General features: G+C 36.4%; 1 protein-coding gene across 1 annotated transcript in view; it reads right to left on the bottom strand.

Annotated features, from left to right (window-relative positions):
- LOC145715077 (cullin-4B-like) overlaps positions 1-27,430 on the bottom strand; it is a 137,911-nt gene that overhangs the window by 57,858 nt on the left and 52,623 nt on the right. The window lies entirely within an intron of this gene.

Raw genomic sequence — 27,430 nt, 5'->3', positions numbered from 1 at the left:
TGTGCTTCTACTGTGAGTTCCTGGTTCCCAACGAATCATGTTTGGACTGGATTTAGGTAACCTAGAGTAACTGACTCAACTCTTATCTGTGTGAGCATCCATACAAAGCAAGCTTGCCAAAAACATTCACAGACAAATAAGTACACTTTTCCTCTCTGAAACACAAATAACCATTGGGGAAAAAATTATACATGCCGACAGACTAGGAGGTAAAGCCAGAAAGTGGAATATTCAGGAATAATAAATATGAAAAGCACAGGCAAGTTAAGGAAATCTAGTAGGCTCACTTGTATGGCCTAGTAAGGCCACTCATAAGCCCAAGTCAGAAGGCACGTTAAGAAAAAATTGTGTCAAATTATTACCTCTTTAAATTCATTATTTTACCTCTTTAAATTCAGGCTCAGTGAAAGCAGAACAGAAAAGCTACTAAGAAAACATTATCATAACTGAGAGTAAAAAAAAAAAATTACCTAACACAGAACCAATTTTAAAAGACCAATATAAGCTTTTCTTTTTCCTTCTTTTTTCTTTTCCCTTATCCTATCTGTGTCTGTCTGTGTGTGTTTTTTTCTCTTTTCAAGGGTTTCAGAAAATCTGTCCGTTACCAGTACCTACTGAGATAATTCAAAGGAGCCTTCATTACCACACACCAGAGAAAATATACTCTGAAAAAATGGTAGGAAAATCACAAAACAAGTGGACAACTTCAGCTCACAAGAGGCAACAACAAAGGCTGGACAGGGAGAATATCTTCTTTCTAGAGTTACCATTTATTAGTAAAACATAAAATAACTAGCACTGGTCTAAACTACAGTAATAGATACTTCAGAGATATCCCAAAAAAGGAATACTATTTTTATTTAGATGGAAAATTGCCATTTTTAACAAAAGCTGTAAGACATACAGAAAGTACGGAAATATGGCAATTTATAAGAAAAAGAAATTAACAGAAACTCTTTGGGAGGGAGTGTAGACATTAGACTTACAAAAATGACTATAAATCCACTATCTTATACATAATCATGAAAACCAATCAAATAAAAGCATCCAATGTGACAGTCACAAAGAAAAACAATGAAGAAAAATAAGCAGAAAATATAATACCTCCGGACATGGGTTAAGTGTGCCAATGTATAATTAGCGAAGCTCAGAGATAAAATAGTGACAAATGGGAAGAAATAATACTTGCTATATTAAATGGCAGACAATAACCTACACATGCAAGAAGCTGAATTAACTCCAAATAGGTTAAATTCAAGCAGTTCTACACTGCACCACATTATAATAAAAATGTCTAAAGACAATTTTCAAAACACCTAGATAAACATGATTTGTTCATAAAAGAACACTCAATAATATGACTGATATCTCCAAAAAACCGGGACAGTGGGACAATATAACTAATAAAAGGGAAAAACCTCAAATACAAAATCTATATTCCTAAAAAGTAATTCAAAAATGAAAGAGACAGTAAGACCAAAAATGGTGAGGGGCTGGATTCAGTTAGCTCTGTCCTACAAGAAATGATAAAGGAAGACTTTTCAAGCTTAACAGATGGTATATCAAAGGTCTAAGAAGAAATAAGGAACGCTGATAAAGGAGGCTACATAGGTAAATATAAACCCAGCAGTATTATATTTTTGGCTTGGAACTCCTCTATTTCCTACATGATTCATTGAAGAAAGCAATATTTATCATAATATACATTACAAGTATATCCACAACTGTACATAATGTACTATATATAGCATAAACACATGCATAACATACACACAGAGTTACATTTATTACACATACACATATTTCACATACATTACATATACATTTCTATATTATTATATATTACATGGTACATTATATATGCTTTTTGCAATAATTTTCATACTATATATTTATTAAATTTACATAGAGTCTTATAAATATATCATGAAATATATAAATATATCATAAAAGTACATATTACAAATACTACATTTATATTTATATATTATGTATATACATACATATTCTATATATGATATTGGCCACGCAATATATGAAGATAACTTTTGTAATAACATAAATACAGGACTAAAATACAGGACTAAAATTTTGGGGTAATATCAGATCTCAGTTCCTGTTAATTTGAACTACTGCACTTTGTAAGTTTAAGATACTAATTTCTTATAAAGTTTATTTATTTATTTTAAGACAGGGACCATGCAAGAGAGGGGACAGACAGAAAGAAAGGGAGAGACAGAATCTCTGGCAGGCTCTACAGACAGCCACACAGGACTCAATGTGTGAACTGTTGAGAGTGCATGACTTTAGGCGCAAAAAAGACTTGTACACTTAACTGACCGAGCCACCCAGGTGCCCCTAAGATACTCATTTCTATTTCCAAAGGAACACTTAGGAAAATAAAAGATGTAGATAAAACGTTGTGTGAGAAAGAATTCAAAGCACAAAATGAATTCAGTTAAACACAAAATGAAACAATAAGGGAGAAACTGTGAAACAGAAGACACAAAATGCACAGAAAGTAAACATCAAATTGGCAAGATTCCTTAACAAGCAATAATTAAATTTCTCTGTGTGGTCAATTTTATTTATTTTTTTCTTTTCTCCCGCCCCTGTCACTTCTCTCTTTGTATGGGATAAGGCCTACGCCATCAACACTGCCCATTTAGTTTAGCTAGTGTTATTTCGTTGTAGCTAGTGTTTATAGTTTTTTGATTTTGTTTATGTTTTGTTTTCATGCTTTTGCTTTGTTTCTTTTTTGTTTTTCTTTGTTTGTTATTGCTTTATGTTTCTTTTTGTTTGTTTTCCTTTCCAGGGCTACTTCAAGGAACAAATCAAAGAAAACCTGGTGGAAGGTCCAAAACATCACTATGAGAAGGGAGACAAAGCAACTAAAGTCACCACAACAGACAGCAAGTAACACTCTCCAAAAAACATGTCATGTAGGGCCAGGCTCTCGACACGGTATAATCCTTCTATAATATCGTAGCGCTCACAAGTGCAGAGCACGTAACAAGTTTTTCAACCACATAAGAGACAGAAAACTAGCCGAATGATGAAACGGAAGAATTCTCCTCAAAAGAAATTCCAAGAAGAAGTGATAGCTAAACACTTTATCAAAACAGATAGAAACAATGTAACTGAACAAGAATTTACAGTAACAATTGTAAGGTTAATCGCCGGGCTTCAAAAACGCACAGAAGACATTAGACATCCACTGCTGCAGAGATGAAGGCACTAAAAAATGGACATAATGAATTAAAAATGCTGTAAATAAGGTGCAAAATAATCTAGAGGTAGTGACTAAGAGACAAAGGGAGAATAAGTGAAATGGAAGAGAAAATTATGGAAAAAGATGAAACTGAGAAATACAGAGATAAAAAAAATTCTCAACCACCAGGGAAGAATTAAGAGAACTAAGTGATTCAATGAAACATAATGATATCCGCATCACAGGAGTTCCAGAAGAAGAGAGAGAGAAAGGGGCCGAAGAAGGTGTGCTTGCACAAATCATTACTGAGAAACTCCCCAATACAGGGAAGGAGACACACACTGGAATGCAGGAGGCGCAGAAAACTCCCCTCGGATAGAGTAAGAATCAATTTTCTGTATGACATATTATAGTGAAACTGTCAAAATTCAATACAAAGAGAGAAAACTGAAAGCAGCTAGGAACAAATGGGCCCTAACCTACAAGGATAAACACAAGGTAGCAACAGACCTACCTATTAAAACTTTCTAGCCCAGAAGGGAGTGGCACGAAACAGTCAATGTGATGAACAAGAAAACTATGCAGCCAAAAATCCTTTATCCAGCAAACCTGTCATTCAGAATAGAGGGAGATATAAAGGTTTTCCCAGACAAACAAAAACTGAAGGAGTTCATCACCAACTAACCAGCCCTGCAAAAGGACTGTGAGTGCAAAGGTGCAAAGACCACAAAGGAATAGAGACATCACTACAAGCATGAAACCTACAAATTACAGTGATTTTAAATCCATATCTTTCAAAAACAACACTTAATGTAAATGGACTAAATGCTCCAAACAGAAGACATAAAGTATCAGAATGGATAAAAAAAGAAGACCCATCTATTTGCGGTCTACAAGACCCATCTATTTGCGGTCTACAAGAGACCCATTTTAAACCTGAGGACACCTTCAGATTGAAAGTGGGGGATGGAGAACCATCTGTCATGCTACTGGAAGTCAAAAGAAAGCTGGAGTAACCATACTTATATCAGAAAAACTAGATTTTAACTAAAGATTGTAACAAGAAATGAGGAAACACATTATATTACAATTAAGGGGTCAAGAACTGACAATTATAAATGTTTAAGCACTGAATTCAGAAGCACACGAATACATAAAACAACTAATCACAAACTTAAGCAATCGTATTGGTAACAGTGTGGTAACTGCAGGGGATTTTAACACTCCACTTACAACAAGGGACAGATCATCTAGGCAGACAATCCATAAAGAAACAGTGGCCCTGAAGGATACACTGGACCAGATGTACTTCACAGATATAGTCAGAACTTTTCATCCCAAAGCAGCAGAATATACGTTCTTCTCAAGTGCACAGGGAACATTCTCCAAGATAGTTCACATAATGCGTCACAAACAGCCCACAATAAATATAAGAGAATTGATATCATACCAGCACATTTCAGGTCACAATGCTATGAAACTTGGAATCAACCACAGGATGAAGTTTGGAAAACCCCCCAAGTGCATGGAGATGAAAGAACATCCTACTAAAGAATGAATGGGTCAAATGGACATTGAAAGAAGAAATATTTTTAAATATGGAAACAAATGAAAATGAAAAGTAACGGTTCAAATGCTTTGGGATGTAGCAGTGCAGTCCTAAGAGGAAAATACACTGCAATCCAGACCTATTTCAAGAAATAATAAAAACCCAAATACAAAATCTAACAGCACACATACGGGAACTAGAAGCAGAACAACAAAGAAACCCTAAATCCAACAGAAGAAGAGAAATAATAAAGATCAGAGCAGAAGTAAACAATATAGAACTCAAAAACAAAAACAAAAATCCAGATCATCTTAATTTCTTAATCAAATTAAGAGCAGATTAAAAACAAAATAAAACAAAACAAAACAAAATTGATAAACCGCTAGCCAGACCTCTCAAAAAGAGAGAGGATCCAAATAGATAAAATCATGAAAGCAAATGGATTTATCCCAACCAACCCGTCAGAAATACAAGCAATTATCAGAGAATACTATAAAAAATTATATGCCAAAAAAACTGGACACTCTGGAAGAAATGGACAAGTTCCTAGACACCCACATACTACAAAAACTCAAATGGGAAGAAGTAGAAAATGTGAACAGTGAAGAAATTGAATCAGTTATCAAAAATCTCCCAACAAATACAAAGCCTGGACCAGATGGTTTCCCTGGAGAAATCTAGCAGATATTTAAAGCACATTTAATACCTATTCTTCTCAAGCTATCCAAAAAACAGAAACAGGAGGAAAATTTCTGGACTCATTCTCTGAAGCCAGCATTACCTTATTCCCCAACCCAACAGAGACCCTACAAAAAAAGGAAAACTACAGGCTAATATCCCTGATGAACACAGATGCAAAAATTCTCAACAAGATACCAGCAAATCAAATTCAACAGCATATAAAAAGAATCATTTACCATGATCAAGTGGAATTCATTCCTGGGCTACACGACTCATTCAACATTTGACAATCTATCAATGTGACACATGACATTAATAAAAGAAACGATAATAACCGTATGATCTTATCAATAGATGCAAAAAAGCATTTGACCAAATGCAGCATACTTTCTTAACAAAAACCCCCAAGAACGTCGGGATAGAAAGAACATACCTTAACATCATAAAAGCCATATATGAAACCCCATAACTAGTATCATCCTCACAGTGGGGAAAAACTGACAGCTTCCCCCCTGAGCTCAGGAGTACATGGATGTACACTCTCACTACTGTTGTTTAACATAGTTTTGGAAGTCCTAGCATCAGCAATCAGACAACAAAATGAAATAAAAGGCATCAAAATTGGAGAAAAAGGAGTCAAAGTTTCACTTTTGCAGATGACATGATTACTCGACATGGAAAACCTGGAAGACTCTACCAAAAAGCTGCTAGAACTGATACATGAATTCAGAAAAATCGCAGGGTATAAAAATGTACAGAAATCATTTGCACTTCTATACAATGCCAGTAAGGAAGCGACAGAATAAATTAAAAAAAAAAATGATCCCATTTACAATTGTACCAAGATCCGTAAGACACATAAAAATAAGTCTAACCAAAGATGTAAAAAATATGTATGCTGAAAACTATTGAAAACCTATAAAGGAAACTGAAAAAGACACAAAGAGATGGAAAAATATTCCATGCTCGTGGATTGGAAGAAAACAATATTGTTAAAATTTTAATACTGCCCATAGCAATCTACACATTCAATGAAATCTCAATCAAAATTGCACTGGCATTCTTATCAAAGCTAGGACAAACAATCCTGAAACTTTTACGGAACCACAAAAACTCCAAATACCCAAAGTAATGTTAAAAAAGAAAACCAAAGGGGGAGGCACAAAAATCCCAAACTTTAGCCTCTACTACAAAGCTGTAATCATCAACATAGTACAGTACTGGCACAAAAACAGACACATCGATCGATGGAGTAGAATAGAGACTCCAGAATTGGACCTACAAATGTAGGACCAACTATCCTTTGACAAAGCAGGGAAGAGTATCCAATGGAAAAAAGACAGTTCTTTAGCAAACGGTGCTCGGAGAACTAGACACCAATATGCAGAAGAATGAAACTGGACCACTTTCTTACATCATACACAAAAATAAACTCAAAATGGTTGAAAGACCCAAATATGAGAAATAAAACCATCAAAACCTTAGAGAGTTTGCCTTAGAGACAACAAGCTCTTTGACCTCAGCCACAGACGGCAATTTTTTGCTCCATACATTTCCAAAGGCAAGGGAATTAAAAGCAAAAAGGACTACCGGGATATCATCAAGATAAAAAGTTTCTGCACCGAAAAGGAAACAATTAACAAAACCAAAAGGCAACTAACGGAATGGGAAAAGATACTTGCAAATGATGTACAGGATAAAAGATTAGTATCCAAAATCTATGAAGAACTTTACCAAACTCAACACATGAAAAACAAATAATCCAGTGCAGAAGCTGGCAGTAGACATGAACAGACACTTTTTCAAAGAAGACACCAAGATGGCCAACAGAAGCATGAAAAGATGCTTAGTGTCCCCCCATCATCAGGGAAATGCAAATCAAACCCACACAGAGATACCACCTCACGCTGGTCAGAGTGGCTAAAATGAACAAATTAGGAAACTATAAATGCTGGTGAGGATGTGGAGAAACAGGAACCCTCTTGCACTGTTGGTGGTAATGCAAATTGGTGCAGCTGCTCTGGAAAACAGTGTGGAGGTTCCTCAAATAATTAAAAATAGAACTAACACGACCCAACAATAGCACTACTAGGAATTAATCCAGAGGATACAGACGTGTTGATTCATAGGGGCACATGTACTCCAATGTTTACAGCAGTTCTTTCAACAATAGCCAAATTATGGAAAGGGCCTAAATGTCCACCGACTGATGAATGGATAAAGAAGATTTGGTTTATATATACAATGGCACACTACTTGGCAATGACAAAGAATGAAATCCTGCCTTTTGCAGCAACAAGGATGGAACTGAAGGGTATCATGCTAAGTGTAATGTGTCAGTCAGAGAAAGACAGATATCAGATGTTTTCACTCATATGTGGAACTTGAAAGGGGGAAGGCGGGCAAGGGGGGAAGGGAAGAGCAAAAATAGTTATAAACAGAAAGGGAGGGAGGCAAACCATAAGAAACTCTTAAATACAGAGAAGAAACTAAGAGTTACTGGGCAGGGGGGAATGGGTGATGGGCACTGAGGAGGGCACTTGTTGCGATGAGTACTGGGTGTTATATGTAAGTGATGAACCAAGGGAATCTATCCCCCAAAACCAAGACCACACTCTACACACTGTATGTTAGCCAACTTGACAACAATATATATTTTCAAAACCATGCTATAAATAATGTATATGTAAGTATAATAAACTCTTCAACAGACAGCAGAGACTGACAGATGCATTTAAGAAATCATCCATCCATGATGTATATAAAACACCCTTTTTAAAGAAGTGTAGGTTGAAGGAAATAATGGAAAAATGTATTTCATGCTGATAATATAGGCAAACTTGGGTGACTAACTACACTACATCCTACAGAACGGCGTTTACATAAAAAATTATAACTAGCAACAGAGAACATTATATATTAATAACAGGCAAAGCCATTAAAACTATATAAAAATGAAAATACACACATAACCAAGAGCCACAAAGTACATAATCCTAAAATTACAAAGGAAGCCATCAATATTCTGCTTTCAATAATACATAGAACAATTAGATAAAGGACTACTAAAGAAGTAGAACACACACACATACACAACAACAACAAAAAAAGAATGCAATATATCAACAAACCCAAAAGATGCAGAGATGAGTCATCAAGGAGTAGATGACAGATTCTTTCCAATGGCACTGGAATATTTTCCAGCACAGAGCACACAGTAGGTCAAAAATTAAATCTAAATACAACTTGAAATATTAAAGATGCATCAGAAAGATGACAGACTAGGGATATTCAGACCACCAATTAGACACATGGACATAACAACATTCAAAACAAGATACCTTTGTAAGAACTATACAGTACAGAAGATACAACACATGAGTTAGTGGAGAATAAACAGACCAGAAAAACGGGTAGGAAAACTCATGACATTTTGCAAATTCCTCTGCTACTAGCCAGCATACCATGATGCAACTTCTGTGGGAACAGAGCTCCTTCTGTGGGATAAAAACAAAAGTGTAAGCCATACATCTAGTATTGTGGCTGTCTGGAGGGTACATGAGGGAGTGGTGAAGTTTCATCTGAATTAGAGTACCAAAAAGACCGTCAGTGTGGAAGTACAGTTTGGAAGGTACTAAAAAGAGGCAAACACCACAGCTTATGTATTAGTATGCTGCAGGCATACTCTGGGGGTAACAGGAAATCACAGTCTTGCAAGCAGAAAATCAACTAGGAAACAACAGCGCTGAATGACACACTGGACCAAATGGACTTAACAAATATATTCAGAACATTTCTCCCTAAAGCATCAAAACGCCCATTTTTTAAGGCACATACGAACATTCTCCTGAATGGATCACATGTTGGGTCACAAATCAGCCCCCAACAAGTACCAAAACATTAAGATCTTAGATGCAGTATCATATTTTCAAACCACAACATTATAAAACTCAAAATCAACCAAAATAAAAACTTTGGAAAAGTCCTCAACTATCTGGACCTTAAGTTATCATCCTACTAAGGAATGACTCGGCTAACCAGGAAATTAAAGAGGAAATCAAAAAGGAAACAGAAGTGAAAATGAAAAAACAAACAAACAAAAAAAAACAATCCAAAATTTGGGATGCAGCCAAGGCAGTCGTAACAGGGAAGCACACTGCAATTCATTCAGGTCTATCTCAAGAAGCAAGAAAGGTCCCATGTATACAACCTAACCTTTTCTAAAGTTGCTAGAAAAGGAGCAGCAAATAAAGCCTAAAGCCAACAGAAGGTGGGAAATAATAAATATCTGAGCAGACATAAACAATATAGAAACGAACAAAAAGAATCACAGAACAGATGAAGGACACTAAGAGCTGGTTTTCTGAAAGAATTAACGGAATCCATAAGTCCCTAGCCACTTAAATAGAAAAGACATAGGACCCAAATAAATAAAATCATGAATGGAAAGAGAGAAATCGCAACCAACACCACAAAACTACAATTACAAGAGAATATTATGAAACATTATATGCCATTGCACTGGGCAATCTGGAACACATGGAAAAATTCCTAGAAACATATAAACTATCAAAACCGAAACAGGAAGAGATAGAAACTTTTAACAGACCCAAAATCAACAAATAAAGTGAATTAGTGATCAAAAATCTCTCAATAAACAAGAGTCCTGGGCCAAATGCCGTCCCAGGGAAACTCTACCAGACATTTAAAGAAGAGTTAATACCAACTCTTGTCAAACTGTTCCAGAAAACCAAAAACAAAAAACAAAAACAGAAATGGAAGGGAAACTTTTAAACTCATTCTCTGAAGCCAGCATTACCTTGGTTCCAAAAATGACAAAGACCCCACCATCAAGGAGAATTACAGGCCAGTACCCCTGATGAACATGGATGCAACAATTCTCAACAGGATGTTAGCAAATAAAATCCAACAGCACATTAGAAGAGTTATTTAACACGAATTATGGGGCTGGTTCAATATCTGCAAATCAATGAACGTGATACACCACATTAACAGAAGAAAGGAGAAGAACCCTATTATCCTGTCAACAGAGGCAGAAAAACCATTAGACAAAATACAGCATTCTTTTGTGACAAAAACCCTCAACAAAGTAGTGACAGGTGGAACATACTTCAACATCATAAAGGCTGTATACAAAGGACCCACAGTTAATATCATCCTCAATGGGGAAAAACTGCCAACTTTTGCTGTACAGTTAGGAAAAAGACAACGATATCCCTCCCATCATTACTATTTCACATAGTACAGAAATCTTAGCTTCAGCAACAAGACAACAGAAAGCAATAAAAGGCATCCAAATTGGCAAGGAAGAATTCAAATTTTCACTATATGAAGACAACATGATATTTTATGTTGAAAACCCAAAGGTCTCCACCAAATGGCAGAGCTAATATATGATTCAGCAAAGTCACAGGATATAAAATAAACATGCAGAAGTCTGTTGCATTCCTCCATACCATCAATGAAGGAGCTGAAAAAGAAATCCAAGAATTGATCCCATTTCAATGCACCAAAACCATACATAACACACCTAAGAATAATTGTACCTAAGGAGGTAAAAGACCAGTACTCTGAAAACTATACAGCTCTGGTGAAAAAAATTGAGGATGACACAAAGAATTTGAAAAACATTCCATGCTCATGAACTGGAGAACAAACATGGTTAAAATTTCAAAGCAATCTATACAGTTAATGTAACCCCTACTAAAATATAACCAGGAATGGGGACAGCATGGAAGTTTTTTGTGTATCTCGAGTCCATGAAATACAATCAGACCAACACTAAACCATTCTGCACACCTAGAAAACGGATTGGAGGATTAACACATCAATCTGAAAAACCTGAACCACAGAATTCAGCAGGAATTCACCCCAAAAGAAAGAGCACGAAGAAACAACAGCCAGGGATTTAACCAACAGATACAAGCAAGATGTCTGAACCAGAATTTAGAATCACGGTAATAAGAATACTGGCTGGAGTCAAAAATAGATTAGAAATCCTTTCTGCAGAGATAAAAGCAGCAAAAAATAGAATGAAATTAAAAATGCTATAACGGAGCTGCAATCACAGATGGATGCTGTGGCGTCAAGGATGGACAACGCAAAACACAGAATCACGGATATAGATGACAAACTTATGGAGAATAATGAAGCAGAAAAAAAGGGAGATCAGGGCAAAAGAGCACGACTGAAGAATTAGAGAAATTGGTGACTCATTAAAAAGGAACAACATCAGAACCATAGGCGTCCCAGAAGAGGAAGAGAGAGAAATAGGTGTAGAAGGGTTAGGTGAGCAAATCATAGCAGAAAACTTTCCTAACCTGGGGAAAGACACAGACATCAAAATCCAGAAAGCACAGAGGACCCCCATTAGATTCAACAAAAAATGACCCTCAACAAGGCATATCATAGTCAAATTCACAAGGAGAGACAAAGGAGGACATTCTCTCTCAGGCAAGGAGAGACTCATGAAAGCACCAAGGGAAAAAAAAGTCCCTAAACTACAAGGGAAGACAGATCAGGTTTGCAGCAAACCTATCCACAGAAACTTGGCAGGCCAGAAAGGAGTGGCAGGATATATTCAATGTGCTGAATCAGAAAAATATGCAGCCAAGAATTCTTTATCCAGCAAGGCTGTCCTTCAAAATAGAAGGAGAGAGAAAAAGTTTCCCAGGCAAACAAAAATTACAGTTTGTGACCACTAAAACATCCCTGCAATAAATTTTAAGGGGGACTCTCTGAGGGGAGAAAAGATGAAAAAAAAAAAAAAAAAAGACCAAAACCAACAAAGACTAGAATGGACCAGAGAACACCACCAGAAACTCCAACTCTACAAGAAACACAATGACAATAATTTCGTATCTTTCAGTAGTCACTCTAAACATCAACGCACTCAATGCTCCAATCAAAAGACACGGGGTAAAAGAATGGATAAGAAAAAAGATCCATCTATGTGCTGTTTACAAGAGACCCACTTTAGACCTAAAGACACCTTCAGAATGAAAATAAGGGGATGGAGAACCATCTATCATGCTAATGTTCAACAAAAGAAAGCCGGAGTAGCCACACTTCTCAGACAATCTAGACTTTAAAATAAATCCTGTATCAAGAGATGCAGAAGGGCATTATAGCATAATCAAGGGGCCTATCCACCAAGAAGGCCTAGCAATTCTAAACATTTATGCACCAAATGTGGCAACACACAAATACATAAATTAATTGATCACAAGCATAAAGACACTCATCATAATAATACCAAAACAGGAGGAGACTTCAATACTGCAATCAGAGGAATGGACAAATCATCTAATCAAAAAATCAATGAGGAAACAATGGCTTTGAATGACACACTGGACCAGATGGACTTCAGAACATTTCATCCTAAAGAACAGAATATACATTCTTCTCCAGTGCACTTGGAACGTTCTCCAGGATAGAGCATATACTGGGACAAAAATCAACCCTAAGTAAGTACAAAAAGATCGAGATCATGCCATGCATATTTTCAGACCACAATGCTATGAAACTCTAAATCAGCCACAAGAAAAAAATTTGGAAAGGTAACAAATACTTGGAGACTGAAGAACATCCTACTAAAGAATGAATGGGCTAACCCAGCGGTTAAAGAGGCAATTAAAAAGTATATGGAAGTCAATGAAAATGATAATACCACAACCCAAAACCTCTGGGATGCAGCAAAGGCTGTCATCAGGAGAAAGTATACAGCAATCCAGGCCTCCCTAAAGAAAGAAGAGAGATCTCAGAGACACAACCTAACCTTACGCCTTAAGGAGCTGGAAAAAGAACAGCAAATAAAACCCAAAACCAGCAGAAGACAGGAAATAATAAAGATCAGAGCAGAAATCAATGCTATCGAAACCAAAAAAAACCAAACAAAAAAAAAAGAAACAAAACAAAACAGAAAAAAAAAAAAACACCCAGTAGAACAGATCAATGAAACCAGAAGCTATTTCTATGACATAATTAACAAAATTGATAAACAACTAGAGTGATTGATCAAGAAGAAAAAGAAAAGGACCCAAATAAATAAAATCAAGAATGAAAGAAGAGTGATCACAACAAACACAGCAGAAATAAAAACCATAATAAGCGAACATTACGAGCAATTACATGCCAATAAAAGGGGCAATCTGGAAGAAGTGGACATATTCCTAGAAACATATACACTGCCAAAACTGAAACAGGAAGAAATAGAAAATTTGAACACACCCATTACCAGTAAGGAAATTGAATCAGTAATAAAAAACCTGTCAAAACCAAGAGTCCAGGGCCAGAGGGCTTTCCGGGGGAATTCAACCAAACATTTAACGAAGAGTGAACACCTATTCTCTTGAAGCTGTTCCAAAACACAGAAATGGAAGGAAAACTTCCAAACTCTTCCTATGAAGTCAGCATTACCTTGATTCCAACACCAGAGACCCCACTAAAAAGGAGAACTATAGACCAATTTCCCTGATGAACATGGACGCAAAATTCCTCACCGAGATATTAGCCAACCATACATTAAAAATACATTAAATACATTAAAAGAATACATTTAAAAGTATGAACATGGATGCAAAAATCCTCAACAAGCTAGTAGGCAACTGGATTCAACAATACATTTAAAAAAAGTATTCACCACAACCAAGTGGGATTTATACCTGGGATGCAGAGCTGGTTCAATATCCACAAAACAAATAATGTGAATCATCACATCAATAAAAGAAAGGACAAGAACCACACGATCCTCTCAAGAGACTAAGAAAAAAACATCTGACAAAATACAGCATCCTTTCTTGATAAAAACCCTCAAGAAAGTAGGGATAGAAGGAGCATACCTCGAGATCGAAAAAATCCATGGATAAATGACCCAGCGCTAATATCATCCTCAATGGGGAAAAACTGAGAGCTTTCCCCCTAAGGTCAGGAACAAGACAGGGATGCCCACTCTCACCACTGTTACTCAACATAGTAGTGGAAGTCTTAGCCTCTGCCATCAGACAACACAAAGAAATAAAAGGCTTCCAAATCAGCCAGGAGGAGGTCAAAAATTCACTCTTCACAGACGACATGATACTCTATATGGAAAACCCAAAAGATTCCACCAAAAACCTGCTAGAATTGATTCATAAATTCAGCAAAGTTGCAGGATATAAAGTCAATGTACAGAAATCGGTTCCATTCCTATCCACCAAGCATGAAGCGACAGGAAGAGGCATGACGGAATCGATCCCATTGACAGTTGCGCAAAAACCCATAAAATACCTACGAATAAATCTAACCAAAGAGGTAGAAAATCTATACACTGAAAACAATAGAAAGCTTATGGAAGAAATTGAAAAGACACACACACACACACACACACACACACACACACACACACACACAAATGGAAAAGATTCCATGCTCCATAGGAAGAACAAATATTGTTAAAATGTCAATACTACCCAAAGCAATCTATATAATCAATGCAATCTTTATCAAAATAACACCAGCATTCTTCACAGAGCTAGAACAAACAATCCTAAAATTTGTATGGAACCAGAAAATACCCCAAATGGCCAAAGCAATCTTGAAAAAGAAAACCAAAGCGGGAGGCCTCACAATCCCAGACTTCAGGCTACACTACAAAGCTCTAATCATCAAGACAGTATGGTACTGGCACAAGAACAGACACTCAGATCAATGGCACAGAAAAGAGAACCCAGAAATGGACCCACAAATGAACGGCCAACTAATCTTTGACAAAGCAGCAAAGAATATCCAATGGAATAAAGAGCGTCTCTTCAGCAAGTGGTGCTGGGAAGACGGGACAGCGACACGCAGCAGAATGAACCTGGACCATTTTGTTACCCCATACACAAAAATAAACTCAAAATGGATGAAAGACCTCAATGGAAGAAAGGAAGCCATCAAAATCCTCGAGGAGAAAGCAGGAAAAAACCTCTTTGATCTTGCCCGCAGCAACTTCTAACTCAATGCATCTCCAGAGGCAAGGGAAACAAAAGCAAAAATGAACCACGGGCACCTCATCAAAATTAAAAGCTTCTGCAAAGCGAAGGATACCATCAGCAAAACTAAAAGGCAACCCACAGAATGTGAGAAGATATCTGCAAATGACATATCAGATAAAGGGTTAGTATCCAAAATCTACAAAGACCTTATCAAACTCAACACCCAAAAATCAAATAATCCACTGAAGAAATGGGCAAAAGACATGAGTAGACACTTCTCCAAAGAAGACATCCAGACGGCCAACCAACACATGAAAAAATGCTCAACATCACTCATCATCAGGGAAATACAAATCAAAACCACAATGAGATACCACCTTACACCTGTCAGTATAGTCACGTTACCAACTCAGGCAAAAACCGATGTTGGTGAGGTAGCAGAGAAAGAGAATCACTTTTGCATTGTTGGTAGGAATGCAAGCTGGTGCAGCCACTCTGGAAAACAGTATGGAGGCTCCTCAAAAGACTAAAAATAGAACTACTGTATGACCCAGCAATTGCACTGCTAAGCATTTATCCAAGGGATACGGTGTGCTGTTTCGAAGGGACACATGCACCCCCATGTTTATAGCCGCACTGTAAGCAACAGCCAAAGTATGGAAAGAGCCCAAATGCCCATCGATGGATGGATGGATAAAGAAGATGTGGTATATACATACAACGGGGTATGACTCGGCCATCAGAAAGAATGAAATCTTGCCATTTGCAACTATGTGGCTAGAACTGGAGGGTATTATGCTAAGTGAAATTAGTCAGAGAAAGACAAAAATCATATGCCTTCACTCGTATGAGGGCTGTTAAGACATAAAACAGATGAACATAAGGAAAGGGGAACAAAAATAATATAAAAACAAGGAGCGGGAGTAAACATAAGGGATTCATAAATAAGGAGAACAAACTGAGGGTTATGGGAGGGGCTTGGGGAGGGGGGATGGGCTAAATAGGTAAGGGGAACTAAGGAATCTACTCCTGAAATCATTGTTGCACTATACACTAACGAATTTGGATGAAAATTTAAAAAATGAAAAGGAAAGAGAACCAAAAATACTGTTAAGATGTTAAATATAGATATATTTAAAATATATATACATATATTTATAATATATATTTATTTATATATATTGTAAATATATGTATGTATATATTTGTATATATGTAACATATATGTATGTGTGTGTGTGTGTGTGTGTGTATATACACACATACATACATATATATATATATATATATATATATTATATATATATATATATATATATATATATATAAAAATAACCAGGACTTTTCACAGAGCTAGAGCAAATATTCCTAAAATGTGTACAGTACCAGAGAAGACCCCAAACAGTCATAGATCCGGAATAAGAAAAGAAAAGAAAAGAAAAGAAAAGAAAAGAAAAAAGAAAAGAAAAGAAAAGAAAAGAAAAGAAAAGAAAAGAAAAGAAAAGGTGGAGGCATCACAACTAGACTTCAACTTGTATTACAAACCTTTCGTCATCAAAACAGTTAAGGTCCGGGCACAAACACACACACAGATAAATGAAACACAATAGAAAACCGAGAAACAGACCCACAACCATAGTATGGTTAACTAATTTTTGACAAAGCAGGAAAGATATCCAAAGGAAAAAGTCCCTTTATCACATGGTGTTGGCAAATGGGAAAGCAAGATGCAGAAGAATGAGAGTGTACCACTTTCTTACACTGTACACAAATATAATTTCAAATGGATAAAAGAGCTAAATGTGAAACATGAAACCATAAAAATTCTAGAGGAGAACATAGGCAGCCACCTCTTTGACCTCAGCTGTAGCAACTTGTTTCTAGGCACATTTCTGGAGGCAAGGGAGACAAAAGCAATACGGAACCACCGGGACTTCATCAAGATAGAAAACTGCATAGTGTAGGAAACAATCAACAAAACTAAAACGCAGCCTACAGAATGGGAGGATATTTGCAAATGACATATCAGATAAAGGGTTATCTATAAAGAACTTATCGAGCTCAACATCCAAAAAGAATATAACCTATTAAGAAATGGGTAGAGGACAAGAAGACTAAGTGTCTTCTTTGGAAGAAGATATCTGGTTATCTTTTTTGGATAAAGATGGCTAACCGACACATGAAAAGATGCTCAATGGCACTCATCACAAGGGAAATACAAATCAAACCCCAAAATGAGACACCTTCTAACACCTGTCAGAATGGCTAAGATGAACAATTCGGGAAACGGATACTGTTGATGATGTGGACAAAGGGGAACCCTCTTGCACTGAAGGTGGATATGCAACCTGGTGCAGCCACTCTGGAAGCAATATGGAAGCTCTTCAAAAAATTAAAATTAGGGACACCTGTGTAGCTCAGCTGGTACATCTGGCTTCAGCTCAGGCCATGATCTCACTGCTCATGGGTTCAATCCCCACACTGGGTTCTGTGATGACAGCTCAGAGCTTGGAGCCTGCCTGGGATTCTGTGTCTCCCTCTTTCCCTGCCCCTCCCCCACTCACTTTCTGTCTTTCTCTCAAAAATAAACAAACACTAAAAAAATTAAAAATAGAACTATACCACCATCTAACAATGCAAAGGATACAAAAATTCTGATTCAAAGGGGTACATGCACCACAATTTTATAGCAGTAGCATCACCAGTACCCAAACAATGGAAATAGCTCTCGAGCTATGTCCATGAATGAAGAATATAGAAGATGTGGGATATATATACAATGAAATACTACTCAGTGATAAAAAATAATTAAGTCTTGTCATTTGCAAGTGACATGGATGGAGGTAGATCATACTATGTTAAATGAAAGACAGAAATATTAAAACCACATAATTGCATTCATATATGAAATTTAAGAAAGAAAACAGATGACCCTACCGAAGTGGAAGAAAGAAAACAAAAGGAGGGGAAAAACAATGAAAGACTCTTAAAAATAGTACAGACTGCAATTTGATGGAGGGAGGTGGTGGGGGGAATGGGTTAGATGGGTGATGGGTATTGAGAAGGACACTTGTGTGATGAGCACCATGTTGATGAGCTCATGGTGTGATGAGCACCATGTTGTGGTGAATCACTGAATTCTATTCCTGAAACCAATAATGCACTGTATGTTAACTACCTGGAATTTAAATAATAATTTGGGGAAAAAAAGAAGTAATAATCTGAAAAAAAAAAAGAATAACTAAAAAAAGAGCAATCCCCCAAAACAAAACTGAAAGGAATAAAACCTACTTAGCAAAGAATTTAAAATAAGTGCGATGAGCATTGTCAATGAGTTAAAAATGTAAAAACTAAACAAAAACAAAAAAAAAAGGAATGCATGAAGAAAAGAAGACAATCACCGCAGAGATAGAAAAGCTAAAAATGAACTAAGAATAAACTCCCATTTCAAACATTCAGTAACTGAATTGAAAAATTCCTGGGTGGCTCATTGGTTAAGCATCTGACTGTGCTCACGTCAGGATCTCGCAGTCTGTTAAGTTCAAGCCCTGCATCAGTCTCTGTGCTGACAGCTCACAGCCTGGACCTTACAAATTGAACAGCATTAAGAGAAACAATCTGCTCATCAATGCAATGGAGTTCCAGAAGAAGAAGAGACGCAGAGAGGGTGCAAAGCATAAAGAAGCAATGGCCGAGGACTTCCCAAACTTTCGGAGACATCTGAATATCCAGTTAATGAAGCTGATATGCAACCCCATAATTTTAATCCAAAATGATGTCAACCAATTAATTATATAGTATACTAATATAAATAACATCAACAGTTTTATGTATGTGATAATGGAATCTAAAGTCAAAGAAAGGAAATAATTTTAAATAAAAGAAAAATATAAAAATATACATCTACATGTATACTTACATATATATAATAAATAACTGTAAGTAAAATAAAAATATAAAAATATAAAAATATGTATTTACATGTATACCAACATGTATATAATAATTAAAGTTTAAGCCAATTTCCATATATTGCAAAATTTGTCAACAAAATCCTGGCAAATTGAATTCACCAACACATTTAAGGGATCAGTCACCATGACCAGTGAGATTTATCCTTGGAATGTGAAGACAGTTCCAAATAAGGAAACAATAAATGTGACAGACAAATAGAATGACAAATTAAAATCATGTGTGATCATTTCAGCAGATGCGGAGAAAGCATCTGACGTATTAAGTACAGTTTATCGTGGTAAGAACCCTCAACAAATTGAGTGTAGAAAGAATATGCCTCAATCTCATTAAGGCCATCTAGAAGAAATCAGAGCTCACATTCAACTTTAAAATTCCTCCAAGTTTCTTTCTCTGTGCTCAGGAGCAAGAAAATGGTGCCCACACTCAGCACTCTTTCAATACAGTACTGGAAGACCTAGCCAGAGCAATTACTTAAGAGACATTTTAGAAAGGCATCAAAATAGGAAGAAGGAAGCAAAACTGTCATTTTAAGTATATGATGTGATCTTACATACAGAAAATCCCAAACACTTCAGCAAAAAACTGTTCTAGGGAGGAGCATTAAAGATGGCAGAGTAGGAGGACCCTATAGGAGGACTCATAACTCACTTCATCCCACATTTACAACTAGATGCCATCCACATCCAAGTCGATAAAGCAGACAGTGACCTGAAGACTGGACAACAAACTCCACAGCTAACTACAGACACAAAACTGCATCTGAAAGCACAGGAAGGTCAGAAAGATGGAAGGAGGCTGCCTGCAGGTAGGATGGTGCTGCATGTGCAGAGGGTAGAGAAATAGGCCTTCACACCAGGGAGCTGACATGGGGAGGACTTACCCCATAACATTTGGCTTTAAACACCAGACAGGCTGAATTCTGTCAACTTATACAAGTGGGACTTAGAGCCTGGACCTATAGAGGTCAGATGACTCAGCAGCACTGGGTGAACTGAGAGGATGAGTGATAGCTGGTCAATGCCCTTAAGGACAATGCCCTTGGAGAGATAACATAAAATGGCAGTTTATACAATACTAGGGAAGCAGAAAGATCTGTTGATAGTGATTTTGGAACATGCTGGGGAATACTGAAGACAAAGGACCTGGTAGGTCCCATTTTTCTTCCATGCTCTCCAGCACAGGCACAGAGACAGGAGGCAGGGATCCACAGATACTTGTCACCTAATCCGCTAGCATTGTCATTCCAGGAGTTTACTAAAGCCAAGTTGCGAGAACCCAAATGTTAAAAAATAATAACATAACTGAATACACTGATAACAAGACAACAATAGTAAGAGACTTTAGCAGCCCACATCAATGGACAGATCATCTAAGCAGATAATTAACAAAGAAACAATGGCTTTGAATGACACGCTGGACCAGATGGACTTAACATGTATATTTTTAGAACATTTCAATCTAAAACAGCACAATGCACATTCTTTTCAAGTGCCCGTGAAACACTCCCCAGAATAAATTGCATATTAGGACACAAATCAAGTCTCAATAAACACAAAAAGGTTAAATGATTCTATGCAACTTTTCATGAAACTTAAAGTCAACCACAAAACAAAAATCCAGGAAGACCACAAATACATGGAGATTAAAGGGCCCTCTACTAAACAATGAATTAGTCAGCCATGAAATCAAAGGAGACATTTTAAAAAATACATGGGAACAAATGAAAATGAAAACATGACAGTTCAAAACCTCTGGGATGTAGAAAAGGCAGTCCCAAGAGGGAATTATATTATACAACAGATCTACCTCAAGAAGAAATAAAAAGCTCAAATACACAAATTAACCTTACAACTAAAGGGACGAGGGGGGGAAATGTAAAGCCTGAAGCCAGCTAAAATAATAAACATGAGACAATTAAAGTATTCAGAAATGAAAAAAAAACGTACATCAGATCAATTAAATGAGTTGTTGGTTCTCTGAAAAAACTAGCAAGTCTTTAGCCAGACTTTACCAAACAGAGAAAGCAAGAACTCCCACAAAGAAAATAAAAAAAATTACAAACGAGAAACAAGAAACACCACCACAGAAATCACACGCAATTATGAAAGAACTATTATGAAAAACTAAAGGCCAACAAATTGTACAACCTAGATAATATGGATAAATTCCTACAGACATAAACTACCCACACTTCTATAGTAAGAAAAGTTGAACAGTAAGACATAGAAAACTTGCAAGGAAACTGAATCAGCAATAAAAGATCTCCCAACAAATAAAAGTGCAGGACCAAATGGCTTCACTGGCAAATTCTAGCAAAAACTGAGTGAAGAGTACAAACCTATTCCCAAACTATGCCAAAAAACATAGAAGAAAGGAAAACTTCCAAATCCATTCTATGAAGCCAGTATTTTCCTGAAAACATAACCAGATAAAGACGCCACTGAAAAAGAGAACTATAGACCAATATCCCTTACGGACACAGATGCAAAAATCTTCATTAAAATACTAGGTAACCAAATACAACAACACATTTAAAAAAATCATTTACCACAGTCAAGGGGGATTTATTCCTGGCACTGCAAGGGTGATTCAATATTTGCAAAACAATGTGCTACATCACATCAATAAGAGAATGGATAAGAACCATATGACTGACTCCTTTCAAAAACTACAGCATTCACTAGTGATAAAAACCCTCAACAAAGTAGATTTAGAGGAGACATACCCCAACATAATAAAGACCAATATGAAAAACCCACAGCTGCTATCTATCTCAACTGGGAAAATATCACAGCTTTTCCCATAACTTCAGGAACAGGACAAGGATATCTACTCTATCCATTTTTATTCAGCATAGTACTGAAAGTTCTAGTGAGACCAATCAAATAAAAAAAAAAGAAATAAAGTTATTCCATAAGTAAGTAATAAGTAAAACTTTCACCATTTACAGATAACGTGATACACTATATGAAAAAAAAAAAAAAAAACCCAAAATGCTCCAGACCTGATTTACAAATACAGTAACGCTGCAGGATACAAAATCAACACACAGAAATCAGTTGCTTTTCAAAACACCAATAATGAAAGCAACACAGAGGGAAATTAAGAAATAACTCCCATTACAATTACATCCAAAGTCGTAAGATACCCAGGAATAAACCGAACCAAGGGGGTGAAAGACCTGTACCCTGAAAAAACTGTAAAACACTGTTGAAAGAAACTAAAACTGACACAAAGAAATGACACATTACATGCCCACGGACCGGAAAACTAATACTGTTAAAATGTCTATACCACCACAGTAATCTATACTTAATGCAATTCTTATCAAAATACCAACAGCATTATTCACAGGGCTACACTAAACAATCCCAAAATATGTATGGAACCACATAAGACCACAAACAGTAAAAGCAGTCTTGAAAAAGAAAAGCAAAGCTGGAAGAACTGAAATTCCTGATTTACAGTCATATTACCAAGGTGTGGCAATAAAGACTGTATGGTGATGGCACAAAAACATACACTAAGATCAAGGGAACAGAAAACTCATAGATGAAGCCACAACTATAAGGTCAACTAATCTTTGACAAGGCAGGAAATACTACCCAATGGGGAAAAAATACCTGTCTCTTCAATAACTAGTGTTGTCAAAAATGAAATTAGACCACTTTCTTACACCATCCATAAAAATAAATTCAAAATGGATGAAAGGTCTGAACATGAGACTGGAAGCCATGGAAATCCAAGAAGATAACACAGACTGTAGCCTCTCTGACCTTCGCCATAGCAACTTCTAACTAAATATATCTCTGAGACAAGAGAAACAAAAGGAAAAAGAAACTATCTGGACTTCATGAAGACAAAAGGCTCTGCACAGCAAAGGGAATAATCAACAAAATGAAAAGGCAATTTATGGATTAGAAGAAGATACTTGCAAATGACATATCTGCTCAAGGGTTAATTTTCAAAATCTGTGAAGAATTTATAAAACTCAAAACCAAAATTAACAAACCAATTAAAAAATCAGAAAACATGAAAAGACATTTTCCCAAAGCAGACATATAAATGGCCAACAGACAGAAGTAAAGATGCTCAACATCACTCATCATCAGAGCAATAAAAATCAAAACCACAATGAGATACCACCTCACATCTGTCACAATGGCTAAAATCAACAATACAAGATACAGCAGGTATTGGCAAGGATGTGGAGAAAGGGAAACCCTCTCCCATTGTTGGTGGTAATACAAACTTGGGCAGCCACTACAGAGACCAAAATAGAGGTTCCCCGAAAAAATTAAAAACAGAACTACCCTATGATCCAACAATCGCAGTACTGGGTATTGACCCAAAGGAAGCAAAAGTACTGATAGAAGGGATACATGCACTCCTATCTTTGCAGCAGCACTGTCAACAGTAGTCAAGTTATACAGAGAGCCCAAATGTCCATTCACTGATGAATCAATAAAGGCACAATGGTATATAAATACAATGGTATAATACTCGCTCATGAAAAAGAATCACTCATTTCAGACATAAAGACACCTGCAGACTGAAAATGAAGGAATGGAGGAAAGTTTCTCATGGAAATGGATATCAAAAGAAAGTTGGAGCAGCAATACTTATGTCAGAAAAACTAGGTATTTTTTTAAATGTTTTCATGTTTATTTGTTTTTGAGAGAGAGAGAGAGAGAGAGAACAAGCAAGGGAGGGGCAGAGAGAGGGAGACAGAAGATCCAAAACAGGTTCTGCATGAGATCATGACCTGAGCTGAAATCAAGAGTTGGACGCACAACCAACTGAGCCACCCAGGTGCCCCTGAAAAACTAGATTTTAAACCACAGATTGTTAACAAGCAATGAAAACACAGTATCATATAGACGGGCCTATTCAACAATACGATCTAACAACTGTCAATGTTTATGCCCTAAACTGGCTCCCCCAAATATATACTCCACCTAACAGCAAACATACAGGAACTCACTGACAAAAATACAATAGTACCAAGGGACTTTAACATCCCACTTTTACAGCAATGGAAAGATCATCTATCCAGAAAATCAACAAGGAAACAATGGTTTTAAATGACACACTGAACCAGAGGAACTTAACAGATATATTCACAACATTTCATCCTAAAACAGCAGAACACACGTTCCTTTTGAGTGCATATGGAACATTCTCCAGAAAAGATTCCATACTGGGTCACAAGTCAGGTCTCAACACATACAAAAAGAATGACATCATATAATGCATATTTTCTGACCATAATGCTATGACACATGAAGCCAAACATAAGAAAATATTTGGAGAGACAACAAATACATGGAGGCTAAAGAACATCCTACTAAAGAATGAATGGATTAAATAGGCAAAGTAAGGAATAAAAAAATACATGGAAGCAAATGAAAATGAAACTAGGGCAGTTTAGAACGTTAAAAGGAGCAAAAGCAGTCCTAACAGAACAATACTGCAATGCAGGCCTATGTCAAACAGCAAAAAAAGTCTCAAATATAAAACCTAAGTTTACACCTAAAGGAGCAAGAAAAGGAACAGCAAATAAAGGTTGAAGAATGAAGGAAATAACAAAGATTAAAGCAGAAATAACTTATATGCAAATGAAAAAAAAAAAAAACAATAAAAACAGTAGAACAAACCGATCAATGAAACCAGGATCTGGTTCTTCTAAAAAACAATATTGATAAACCCCTAGCCAGACTTATCAAAAAGAAAAGAGAGGGGCGCCTGGGTGGCTCAGTCGGTTAAGTGTCCGACTTCAGCTCAGGTCACGATCTCGCGGTCCGTGAGTTCGAGCCCCGCGTCGGGCTCTGGGCTGATGGCTCGGAGCCTGGAGCCTGCTTCCGATTCTGTGTCTCCCTCTCTCTCTGCCCCTTCCCCGTTCATGCTCTGTCTCTCTCTGTCTCAAAAATAAATAAACGTTAAAAAAAAAAAAGTTAAAAAAAAAAAGAAAAGAGAAAGGACACAAATAAATGAAATAATCAGTGAGAGAGGAGAGATCACAAATAACACAGAAATGAAATTATAAAAAAGAGTATTATGAAAAATTAAATTCCAACCAGTTGGACAATCTGGAAGAAATGGATACAGTCCTAGAAACATAAAAACTATCAAAACTGAAACATAAATGAAAAAAAAAAACAAAAAAACTGAAGAGACCAATAGCCAGTGAAGAAACTGAGTAATAAAAAATCTTCCAAAACATAAAAGTCCAGAGGCACATGGCTTTGTAAGGGAATTTTACCAAACACAGAAAGAGGAGTTAGTAACTATTTTGCTCAAACTATTAAAAAAAATAGAAATGGAAGAAAACTCCTAAACTCATTGTATGAAGCCAGTGTTACCTTACTCAAAAACCAGATAAAAACTCCACTAAAAAGAGACCTATAGGCCAGTGTCCTGATGAATATAATGCAAAAAATCTCAATAAAATACTAGCAAATGGAGTATCACAATATATTTAAAAATCCATTCAACTTGATCAAGGAGGATTTATTCGTGGGCTGCAACGGTAAGCTCATTATTCACAAATCAATCAATGTGATACACCACATTAATAAAAGAAAGTAAGAGAAGTATATGAGCTTCCCAGAAATGCATAAAAAGCATTTGACAAAATACAATACCCATTCATGTTAAAAACCCTCAACAAAGTAGGGATACATGGAACATGCCTCAATATAATAAAGGTCATACCAGAAAGACCCACAGCTAGTATCATCTCAATGGGGAAAAACTGAGAGCTTTTCCTCTATAATCAGGAACGAGGCATGTCCACTGTCACCATATTTATTTAACATAGTACTGGAAGCCCTAGCGTCAGCAGTCAGACAATTCACAGAAACAAAATGAATCCAAATTGGCAAGGAAGAAGTCAAACACTCACTATTTGCACATGACATGATTCCCTACGTAGGAAAACGCAAAGACTCTATCTACCAAAACAATTGTTAGAACTGATAAATGAATTCAGTAGTGTCATAGGACACAAAATCAAAGTACAGAAATCTGTTGCGTTTCTATACACGAATAACGAAGCTGCAAAAAGAGAGACAAAGGAATTGATCCCATTTATAACTGCACCACATACCTAGGAGTAAAGGTAACCAAAAACATAAAAGATCTGTACTCTGAAAACTATACAGCTCTGATATAAGAAATTGAAAAAGACACAAACGTACGGAAAGGCATACCATGCTCATGGATTAGAAGAACAAACATTGTTATAATGTGTATACTACCCAAAGCAATATACATATTTAATGCAATCCCAATCAAAATACCACCAGCATTTTTCAGAGCCTAAACAAACAATACCAAAATTTATATGTAATCACAAAGATCCCCAAAGCCAAAGAAATCCTGACAAAGAAAAGCAAAGCTGTAGGCATCACAATTCTGGCTTCAAACTGTATTGCAAAGCCTGTAGTAATCAAGACAGCATGGTGCTGGCAACAAAACAAAACAAAACAACACAACAACAACAAAAAAACCCCGACACATGTATTAATGAAACACCACAGAAAACCCAGAAATATACCCCACAAGTACATGGTCAACTGTCTTTGACACAGCAGGAAATACTATCCAATGGGGAAAAAACAATCTCTTCCACAAGTAGTGTTGTTAAAACTGGACAGCATCAAGTAAATGAGTGAGACTGGACTACTTTATTACACCATGCACAAAAATAAGTTCAAAATGGATGAAAGATCTACATGAGACATGAAACCATCAAAATCCTAGAGAAAAAAAAAAACACAAGCAGCAAACCCTTTGACCTCAGCCATAGCAACTTCTTACTAGATATGTCTCCAGAAATAAAGGAAACAAAAGCAAAATAAATTATTGGACCTTCATACAGAAAAAAAACATTCTGAACAGTGAAGGGAATAATCAGCATTTCCAATGGGAAATCAGAATTTCCCATTTCCATTCTATGGAACGGGAAAAATGTTAGCAAAAATACATGCATGCTAAACAGTGAGTATTCAAAATACATAAAGAACTTATACAACC

The sequence above is a fragment of the Panthera onca genome, chromosome Y (assembly GCF_046562875.1).
Source record: "Panthera onca isolate mPanOnc1 chromosome Y, mPanOnc1 haplotype 2, whole genome shotgun sequence".
Classification (NCBI taxonomy): Eukaryota; Metazoa; Chordata; class Mammalia; order Carnivora; family Felidae; genus Panthera; species Panthera onca.
Note: the sequence above shows the minus strand (reverse complement) of the source record. Positions and strands in the feature narration are given on the sequence as shown.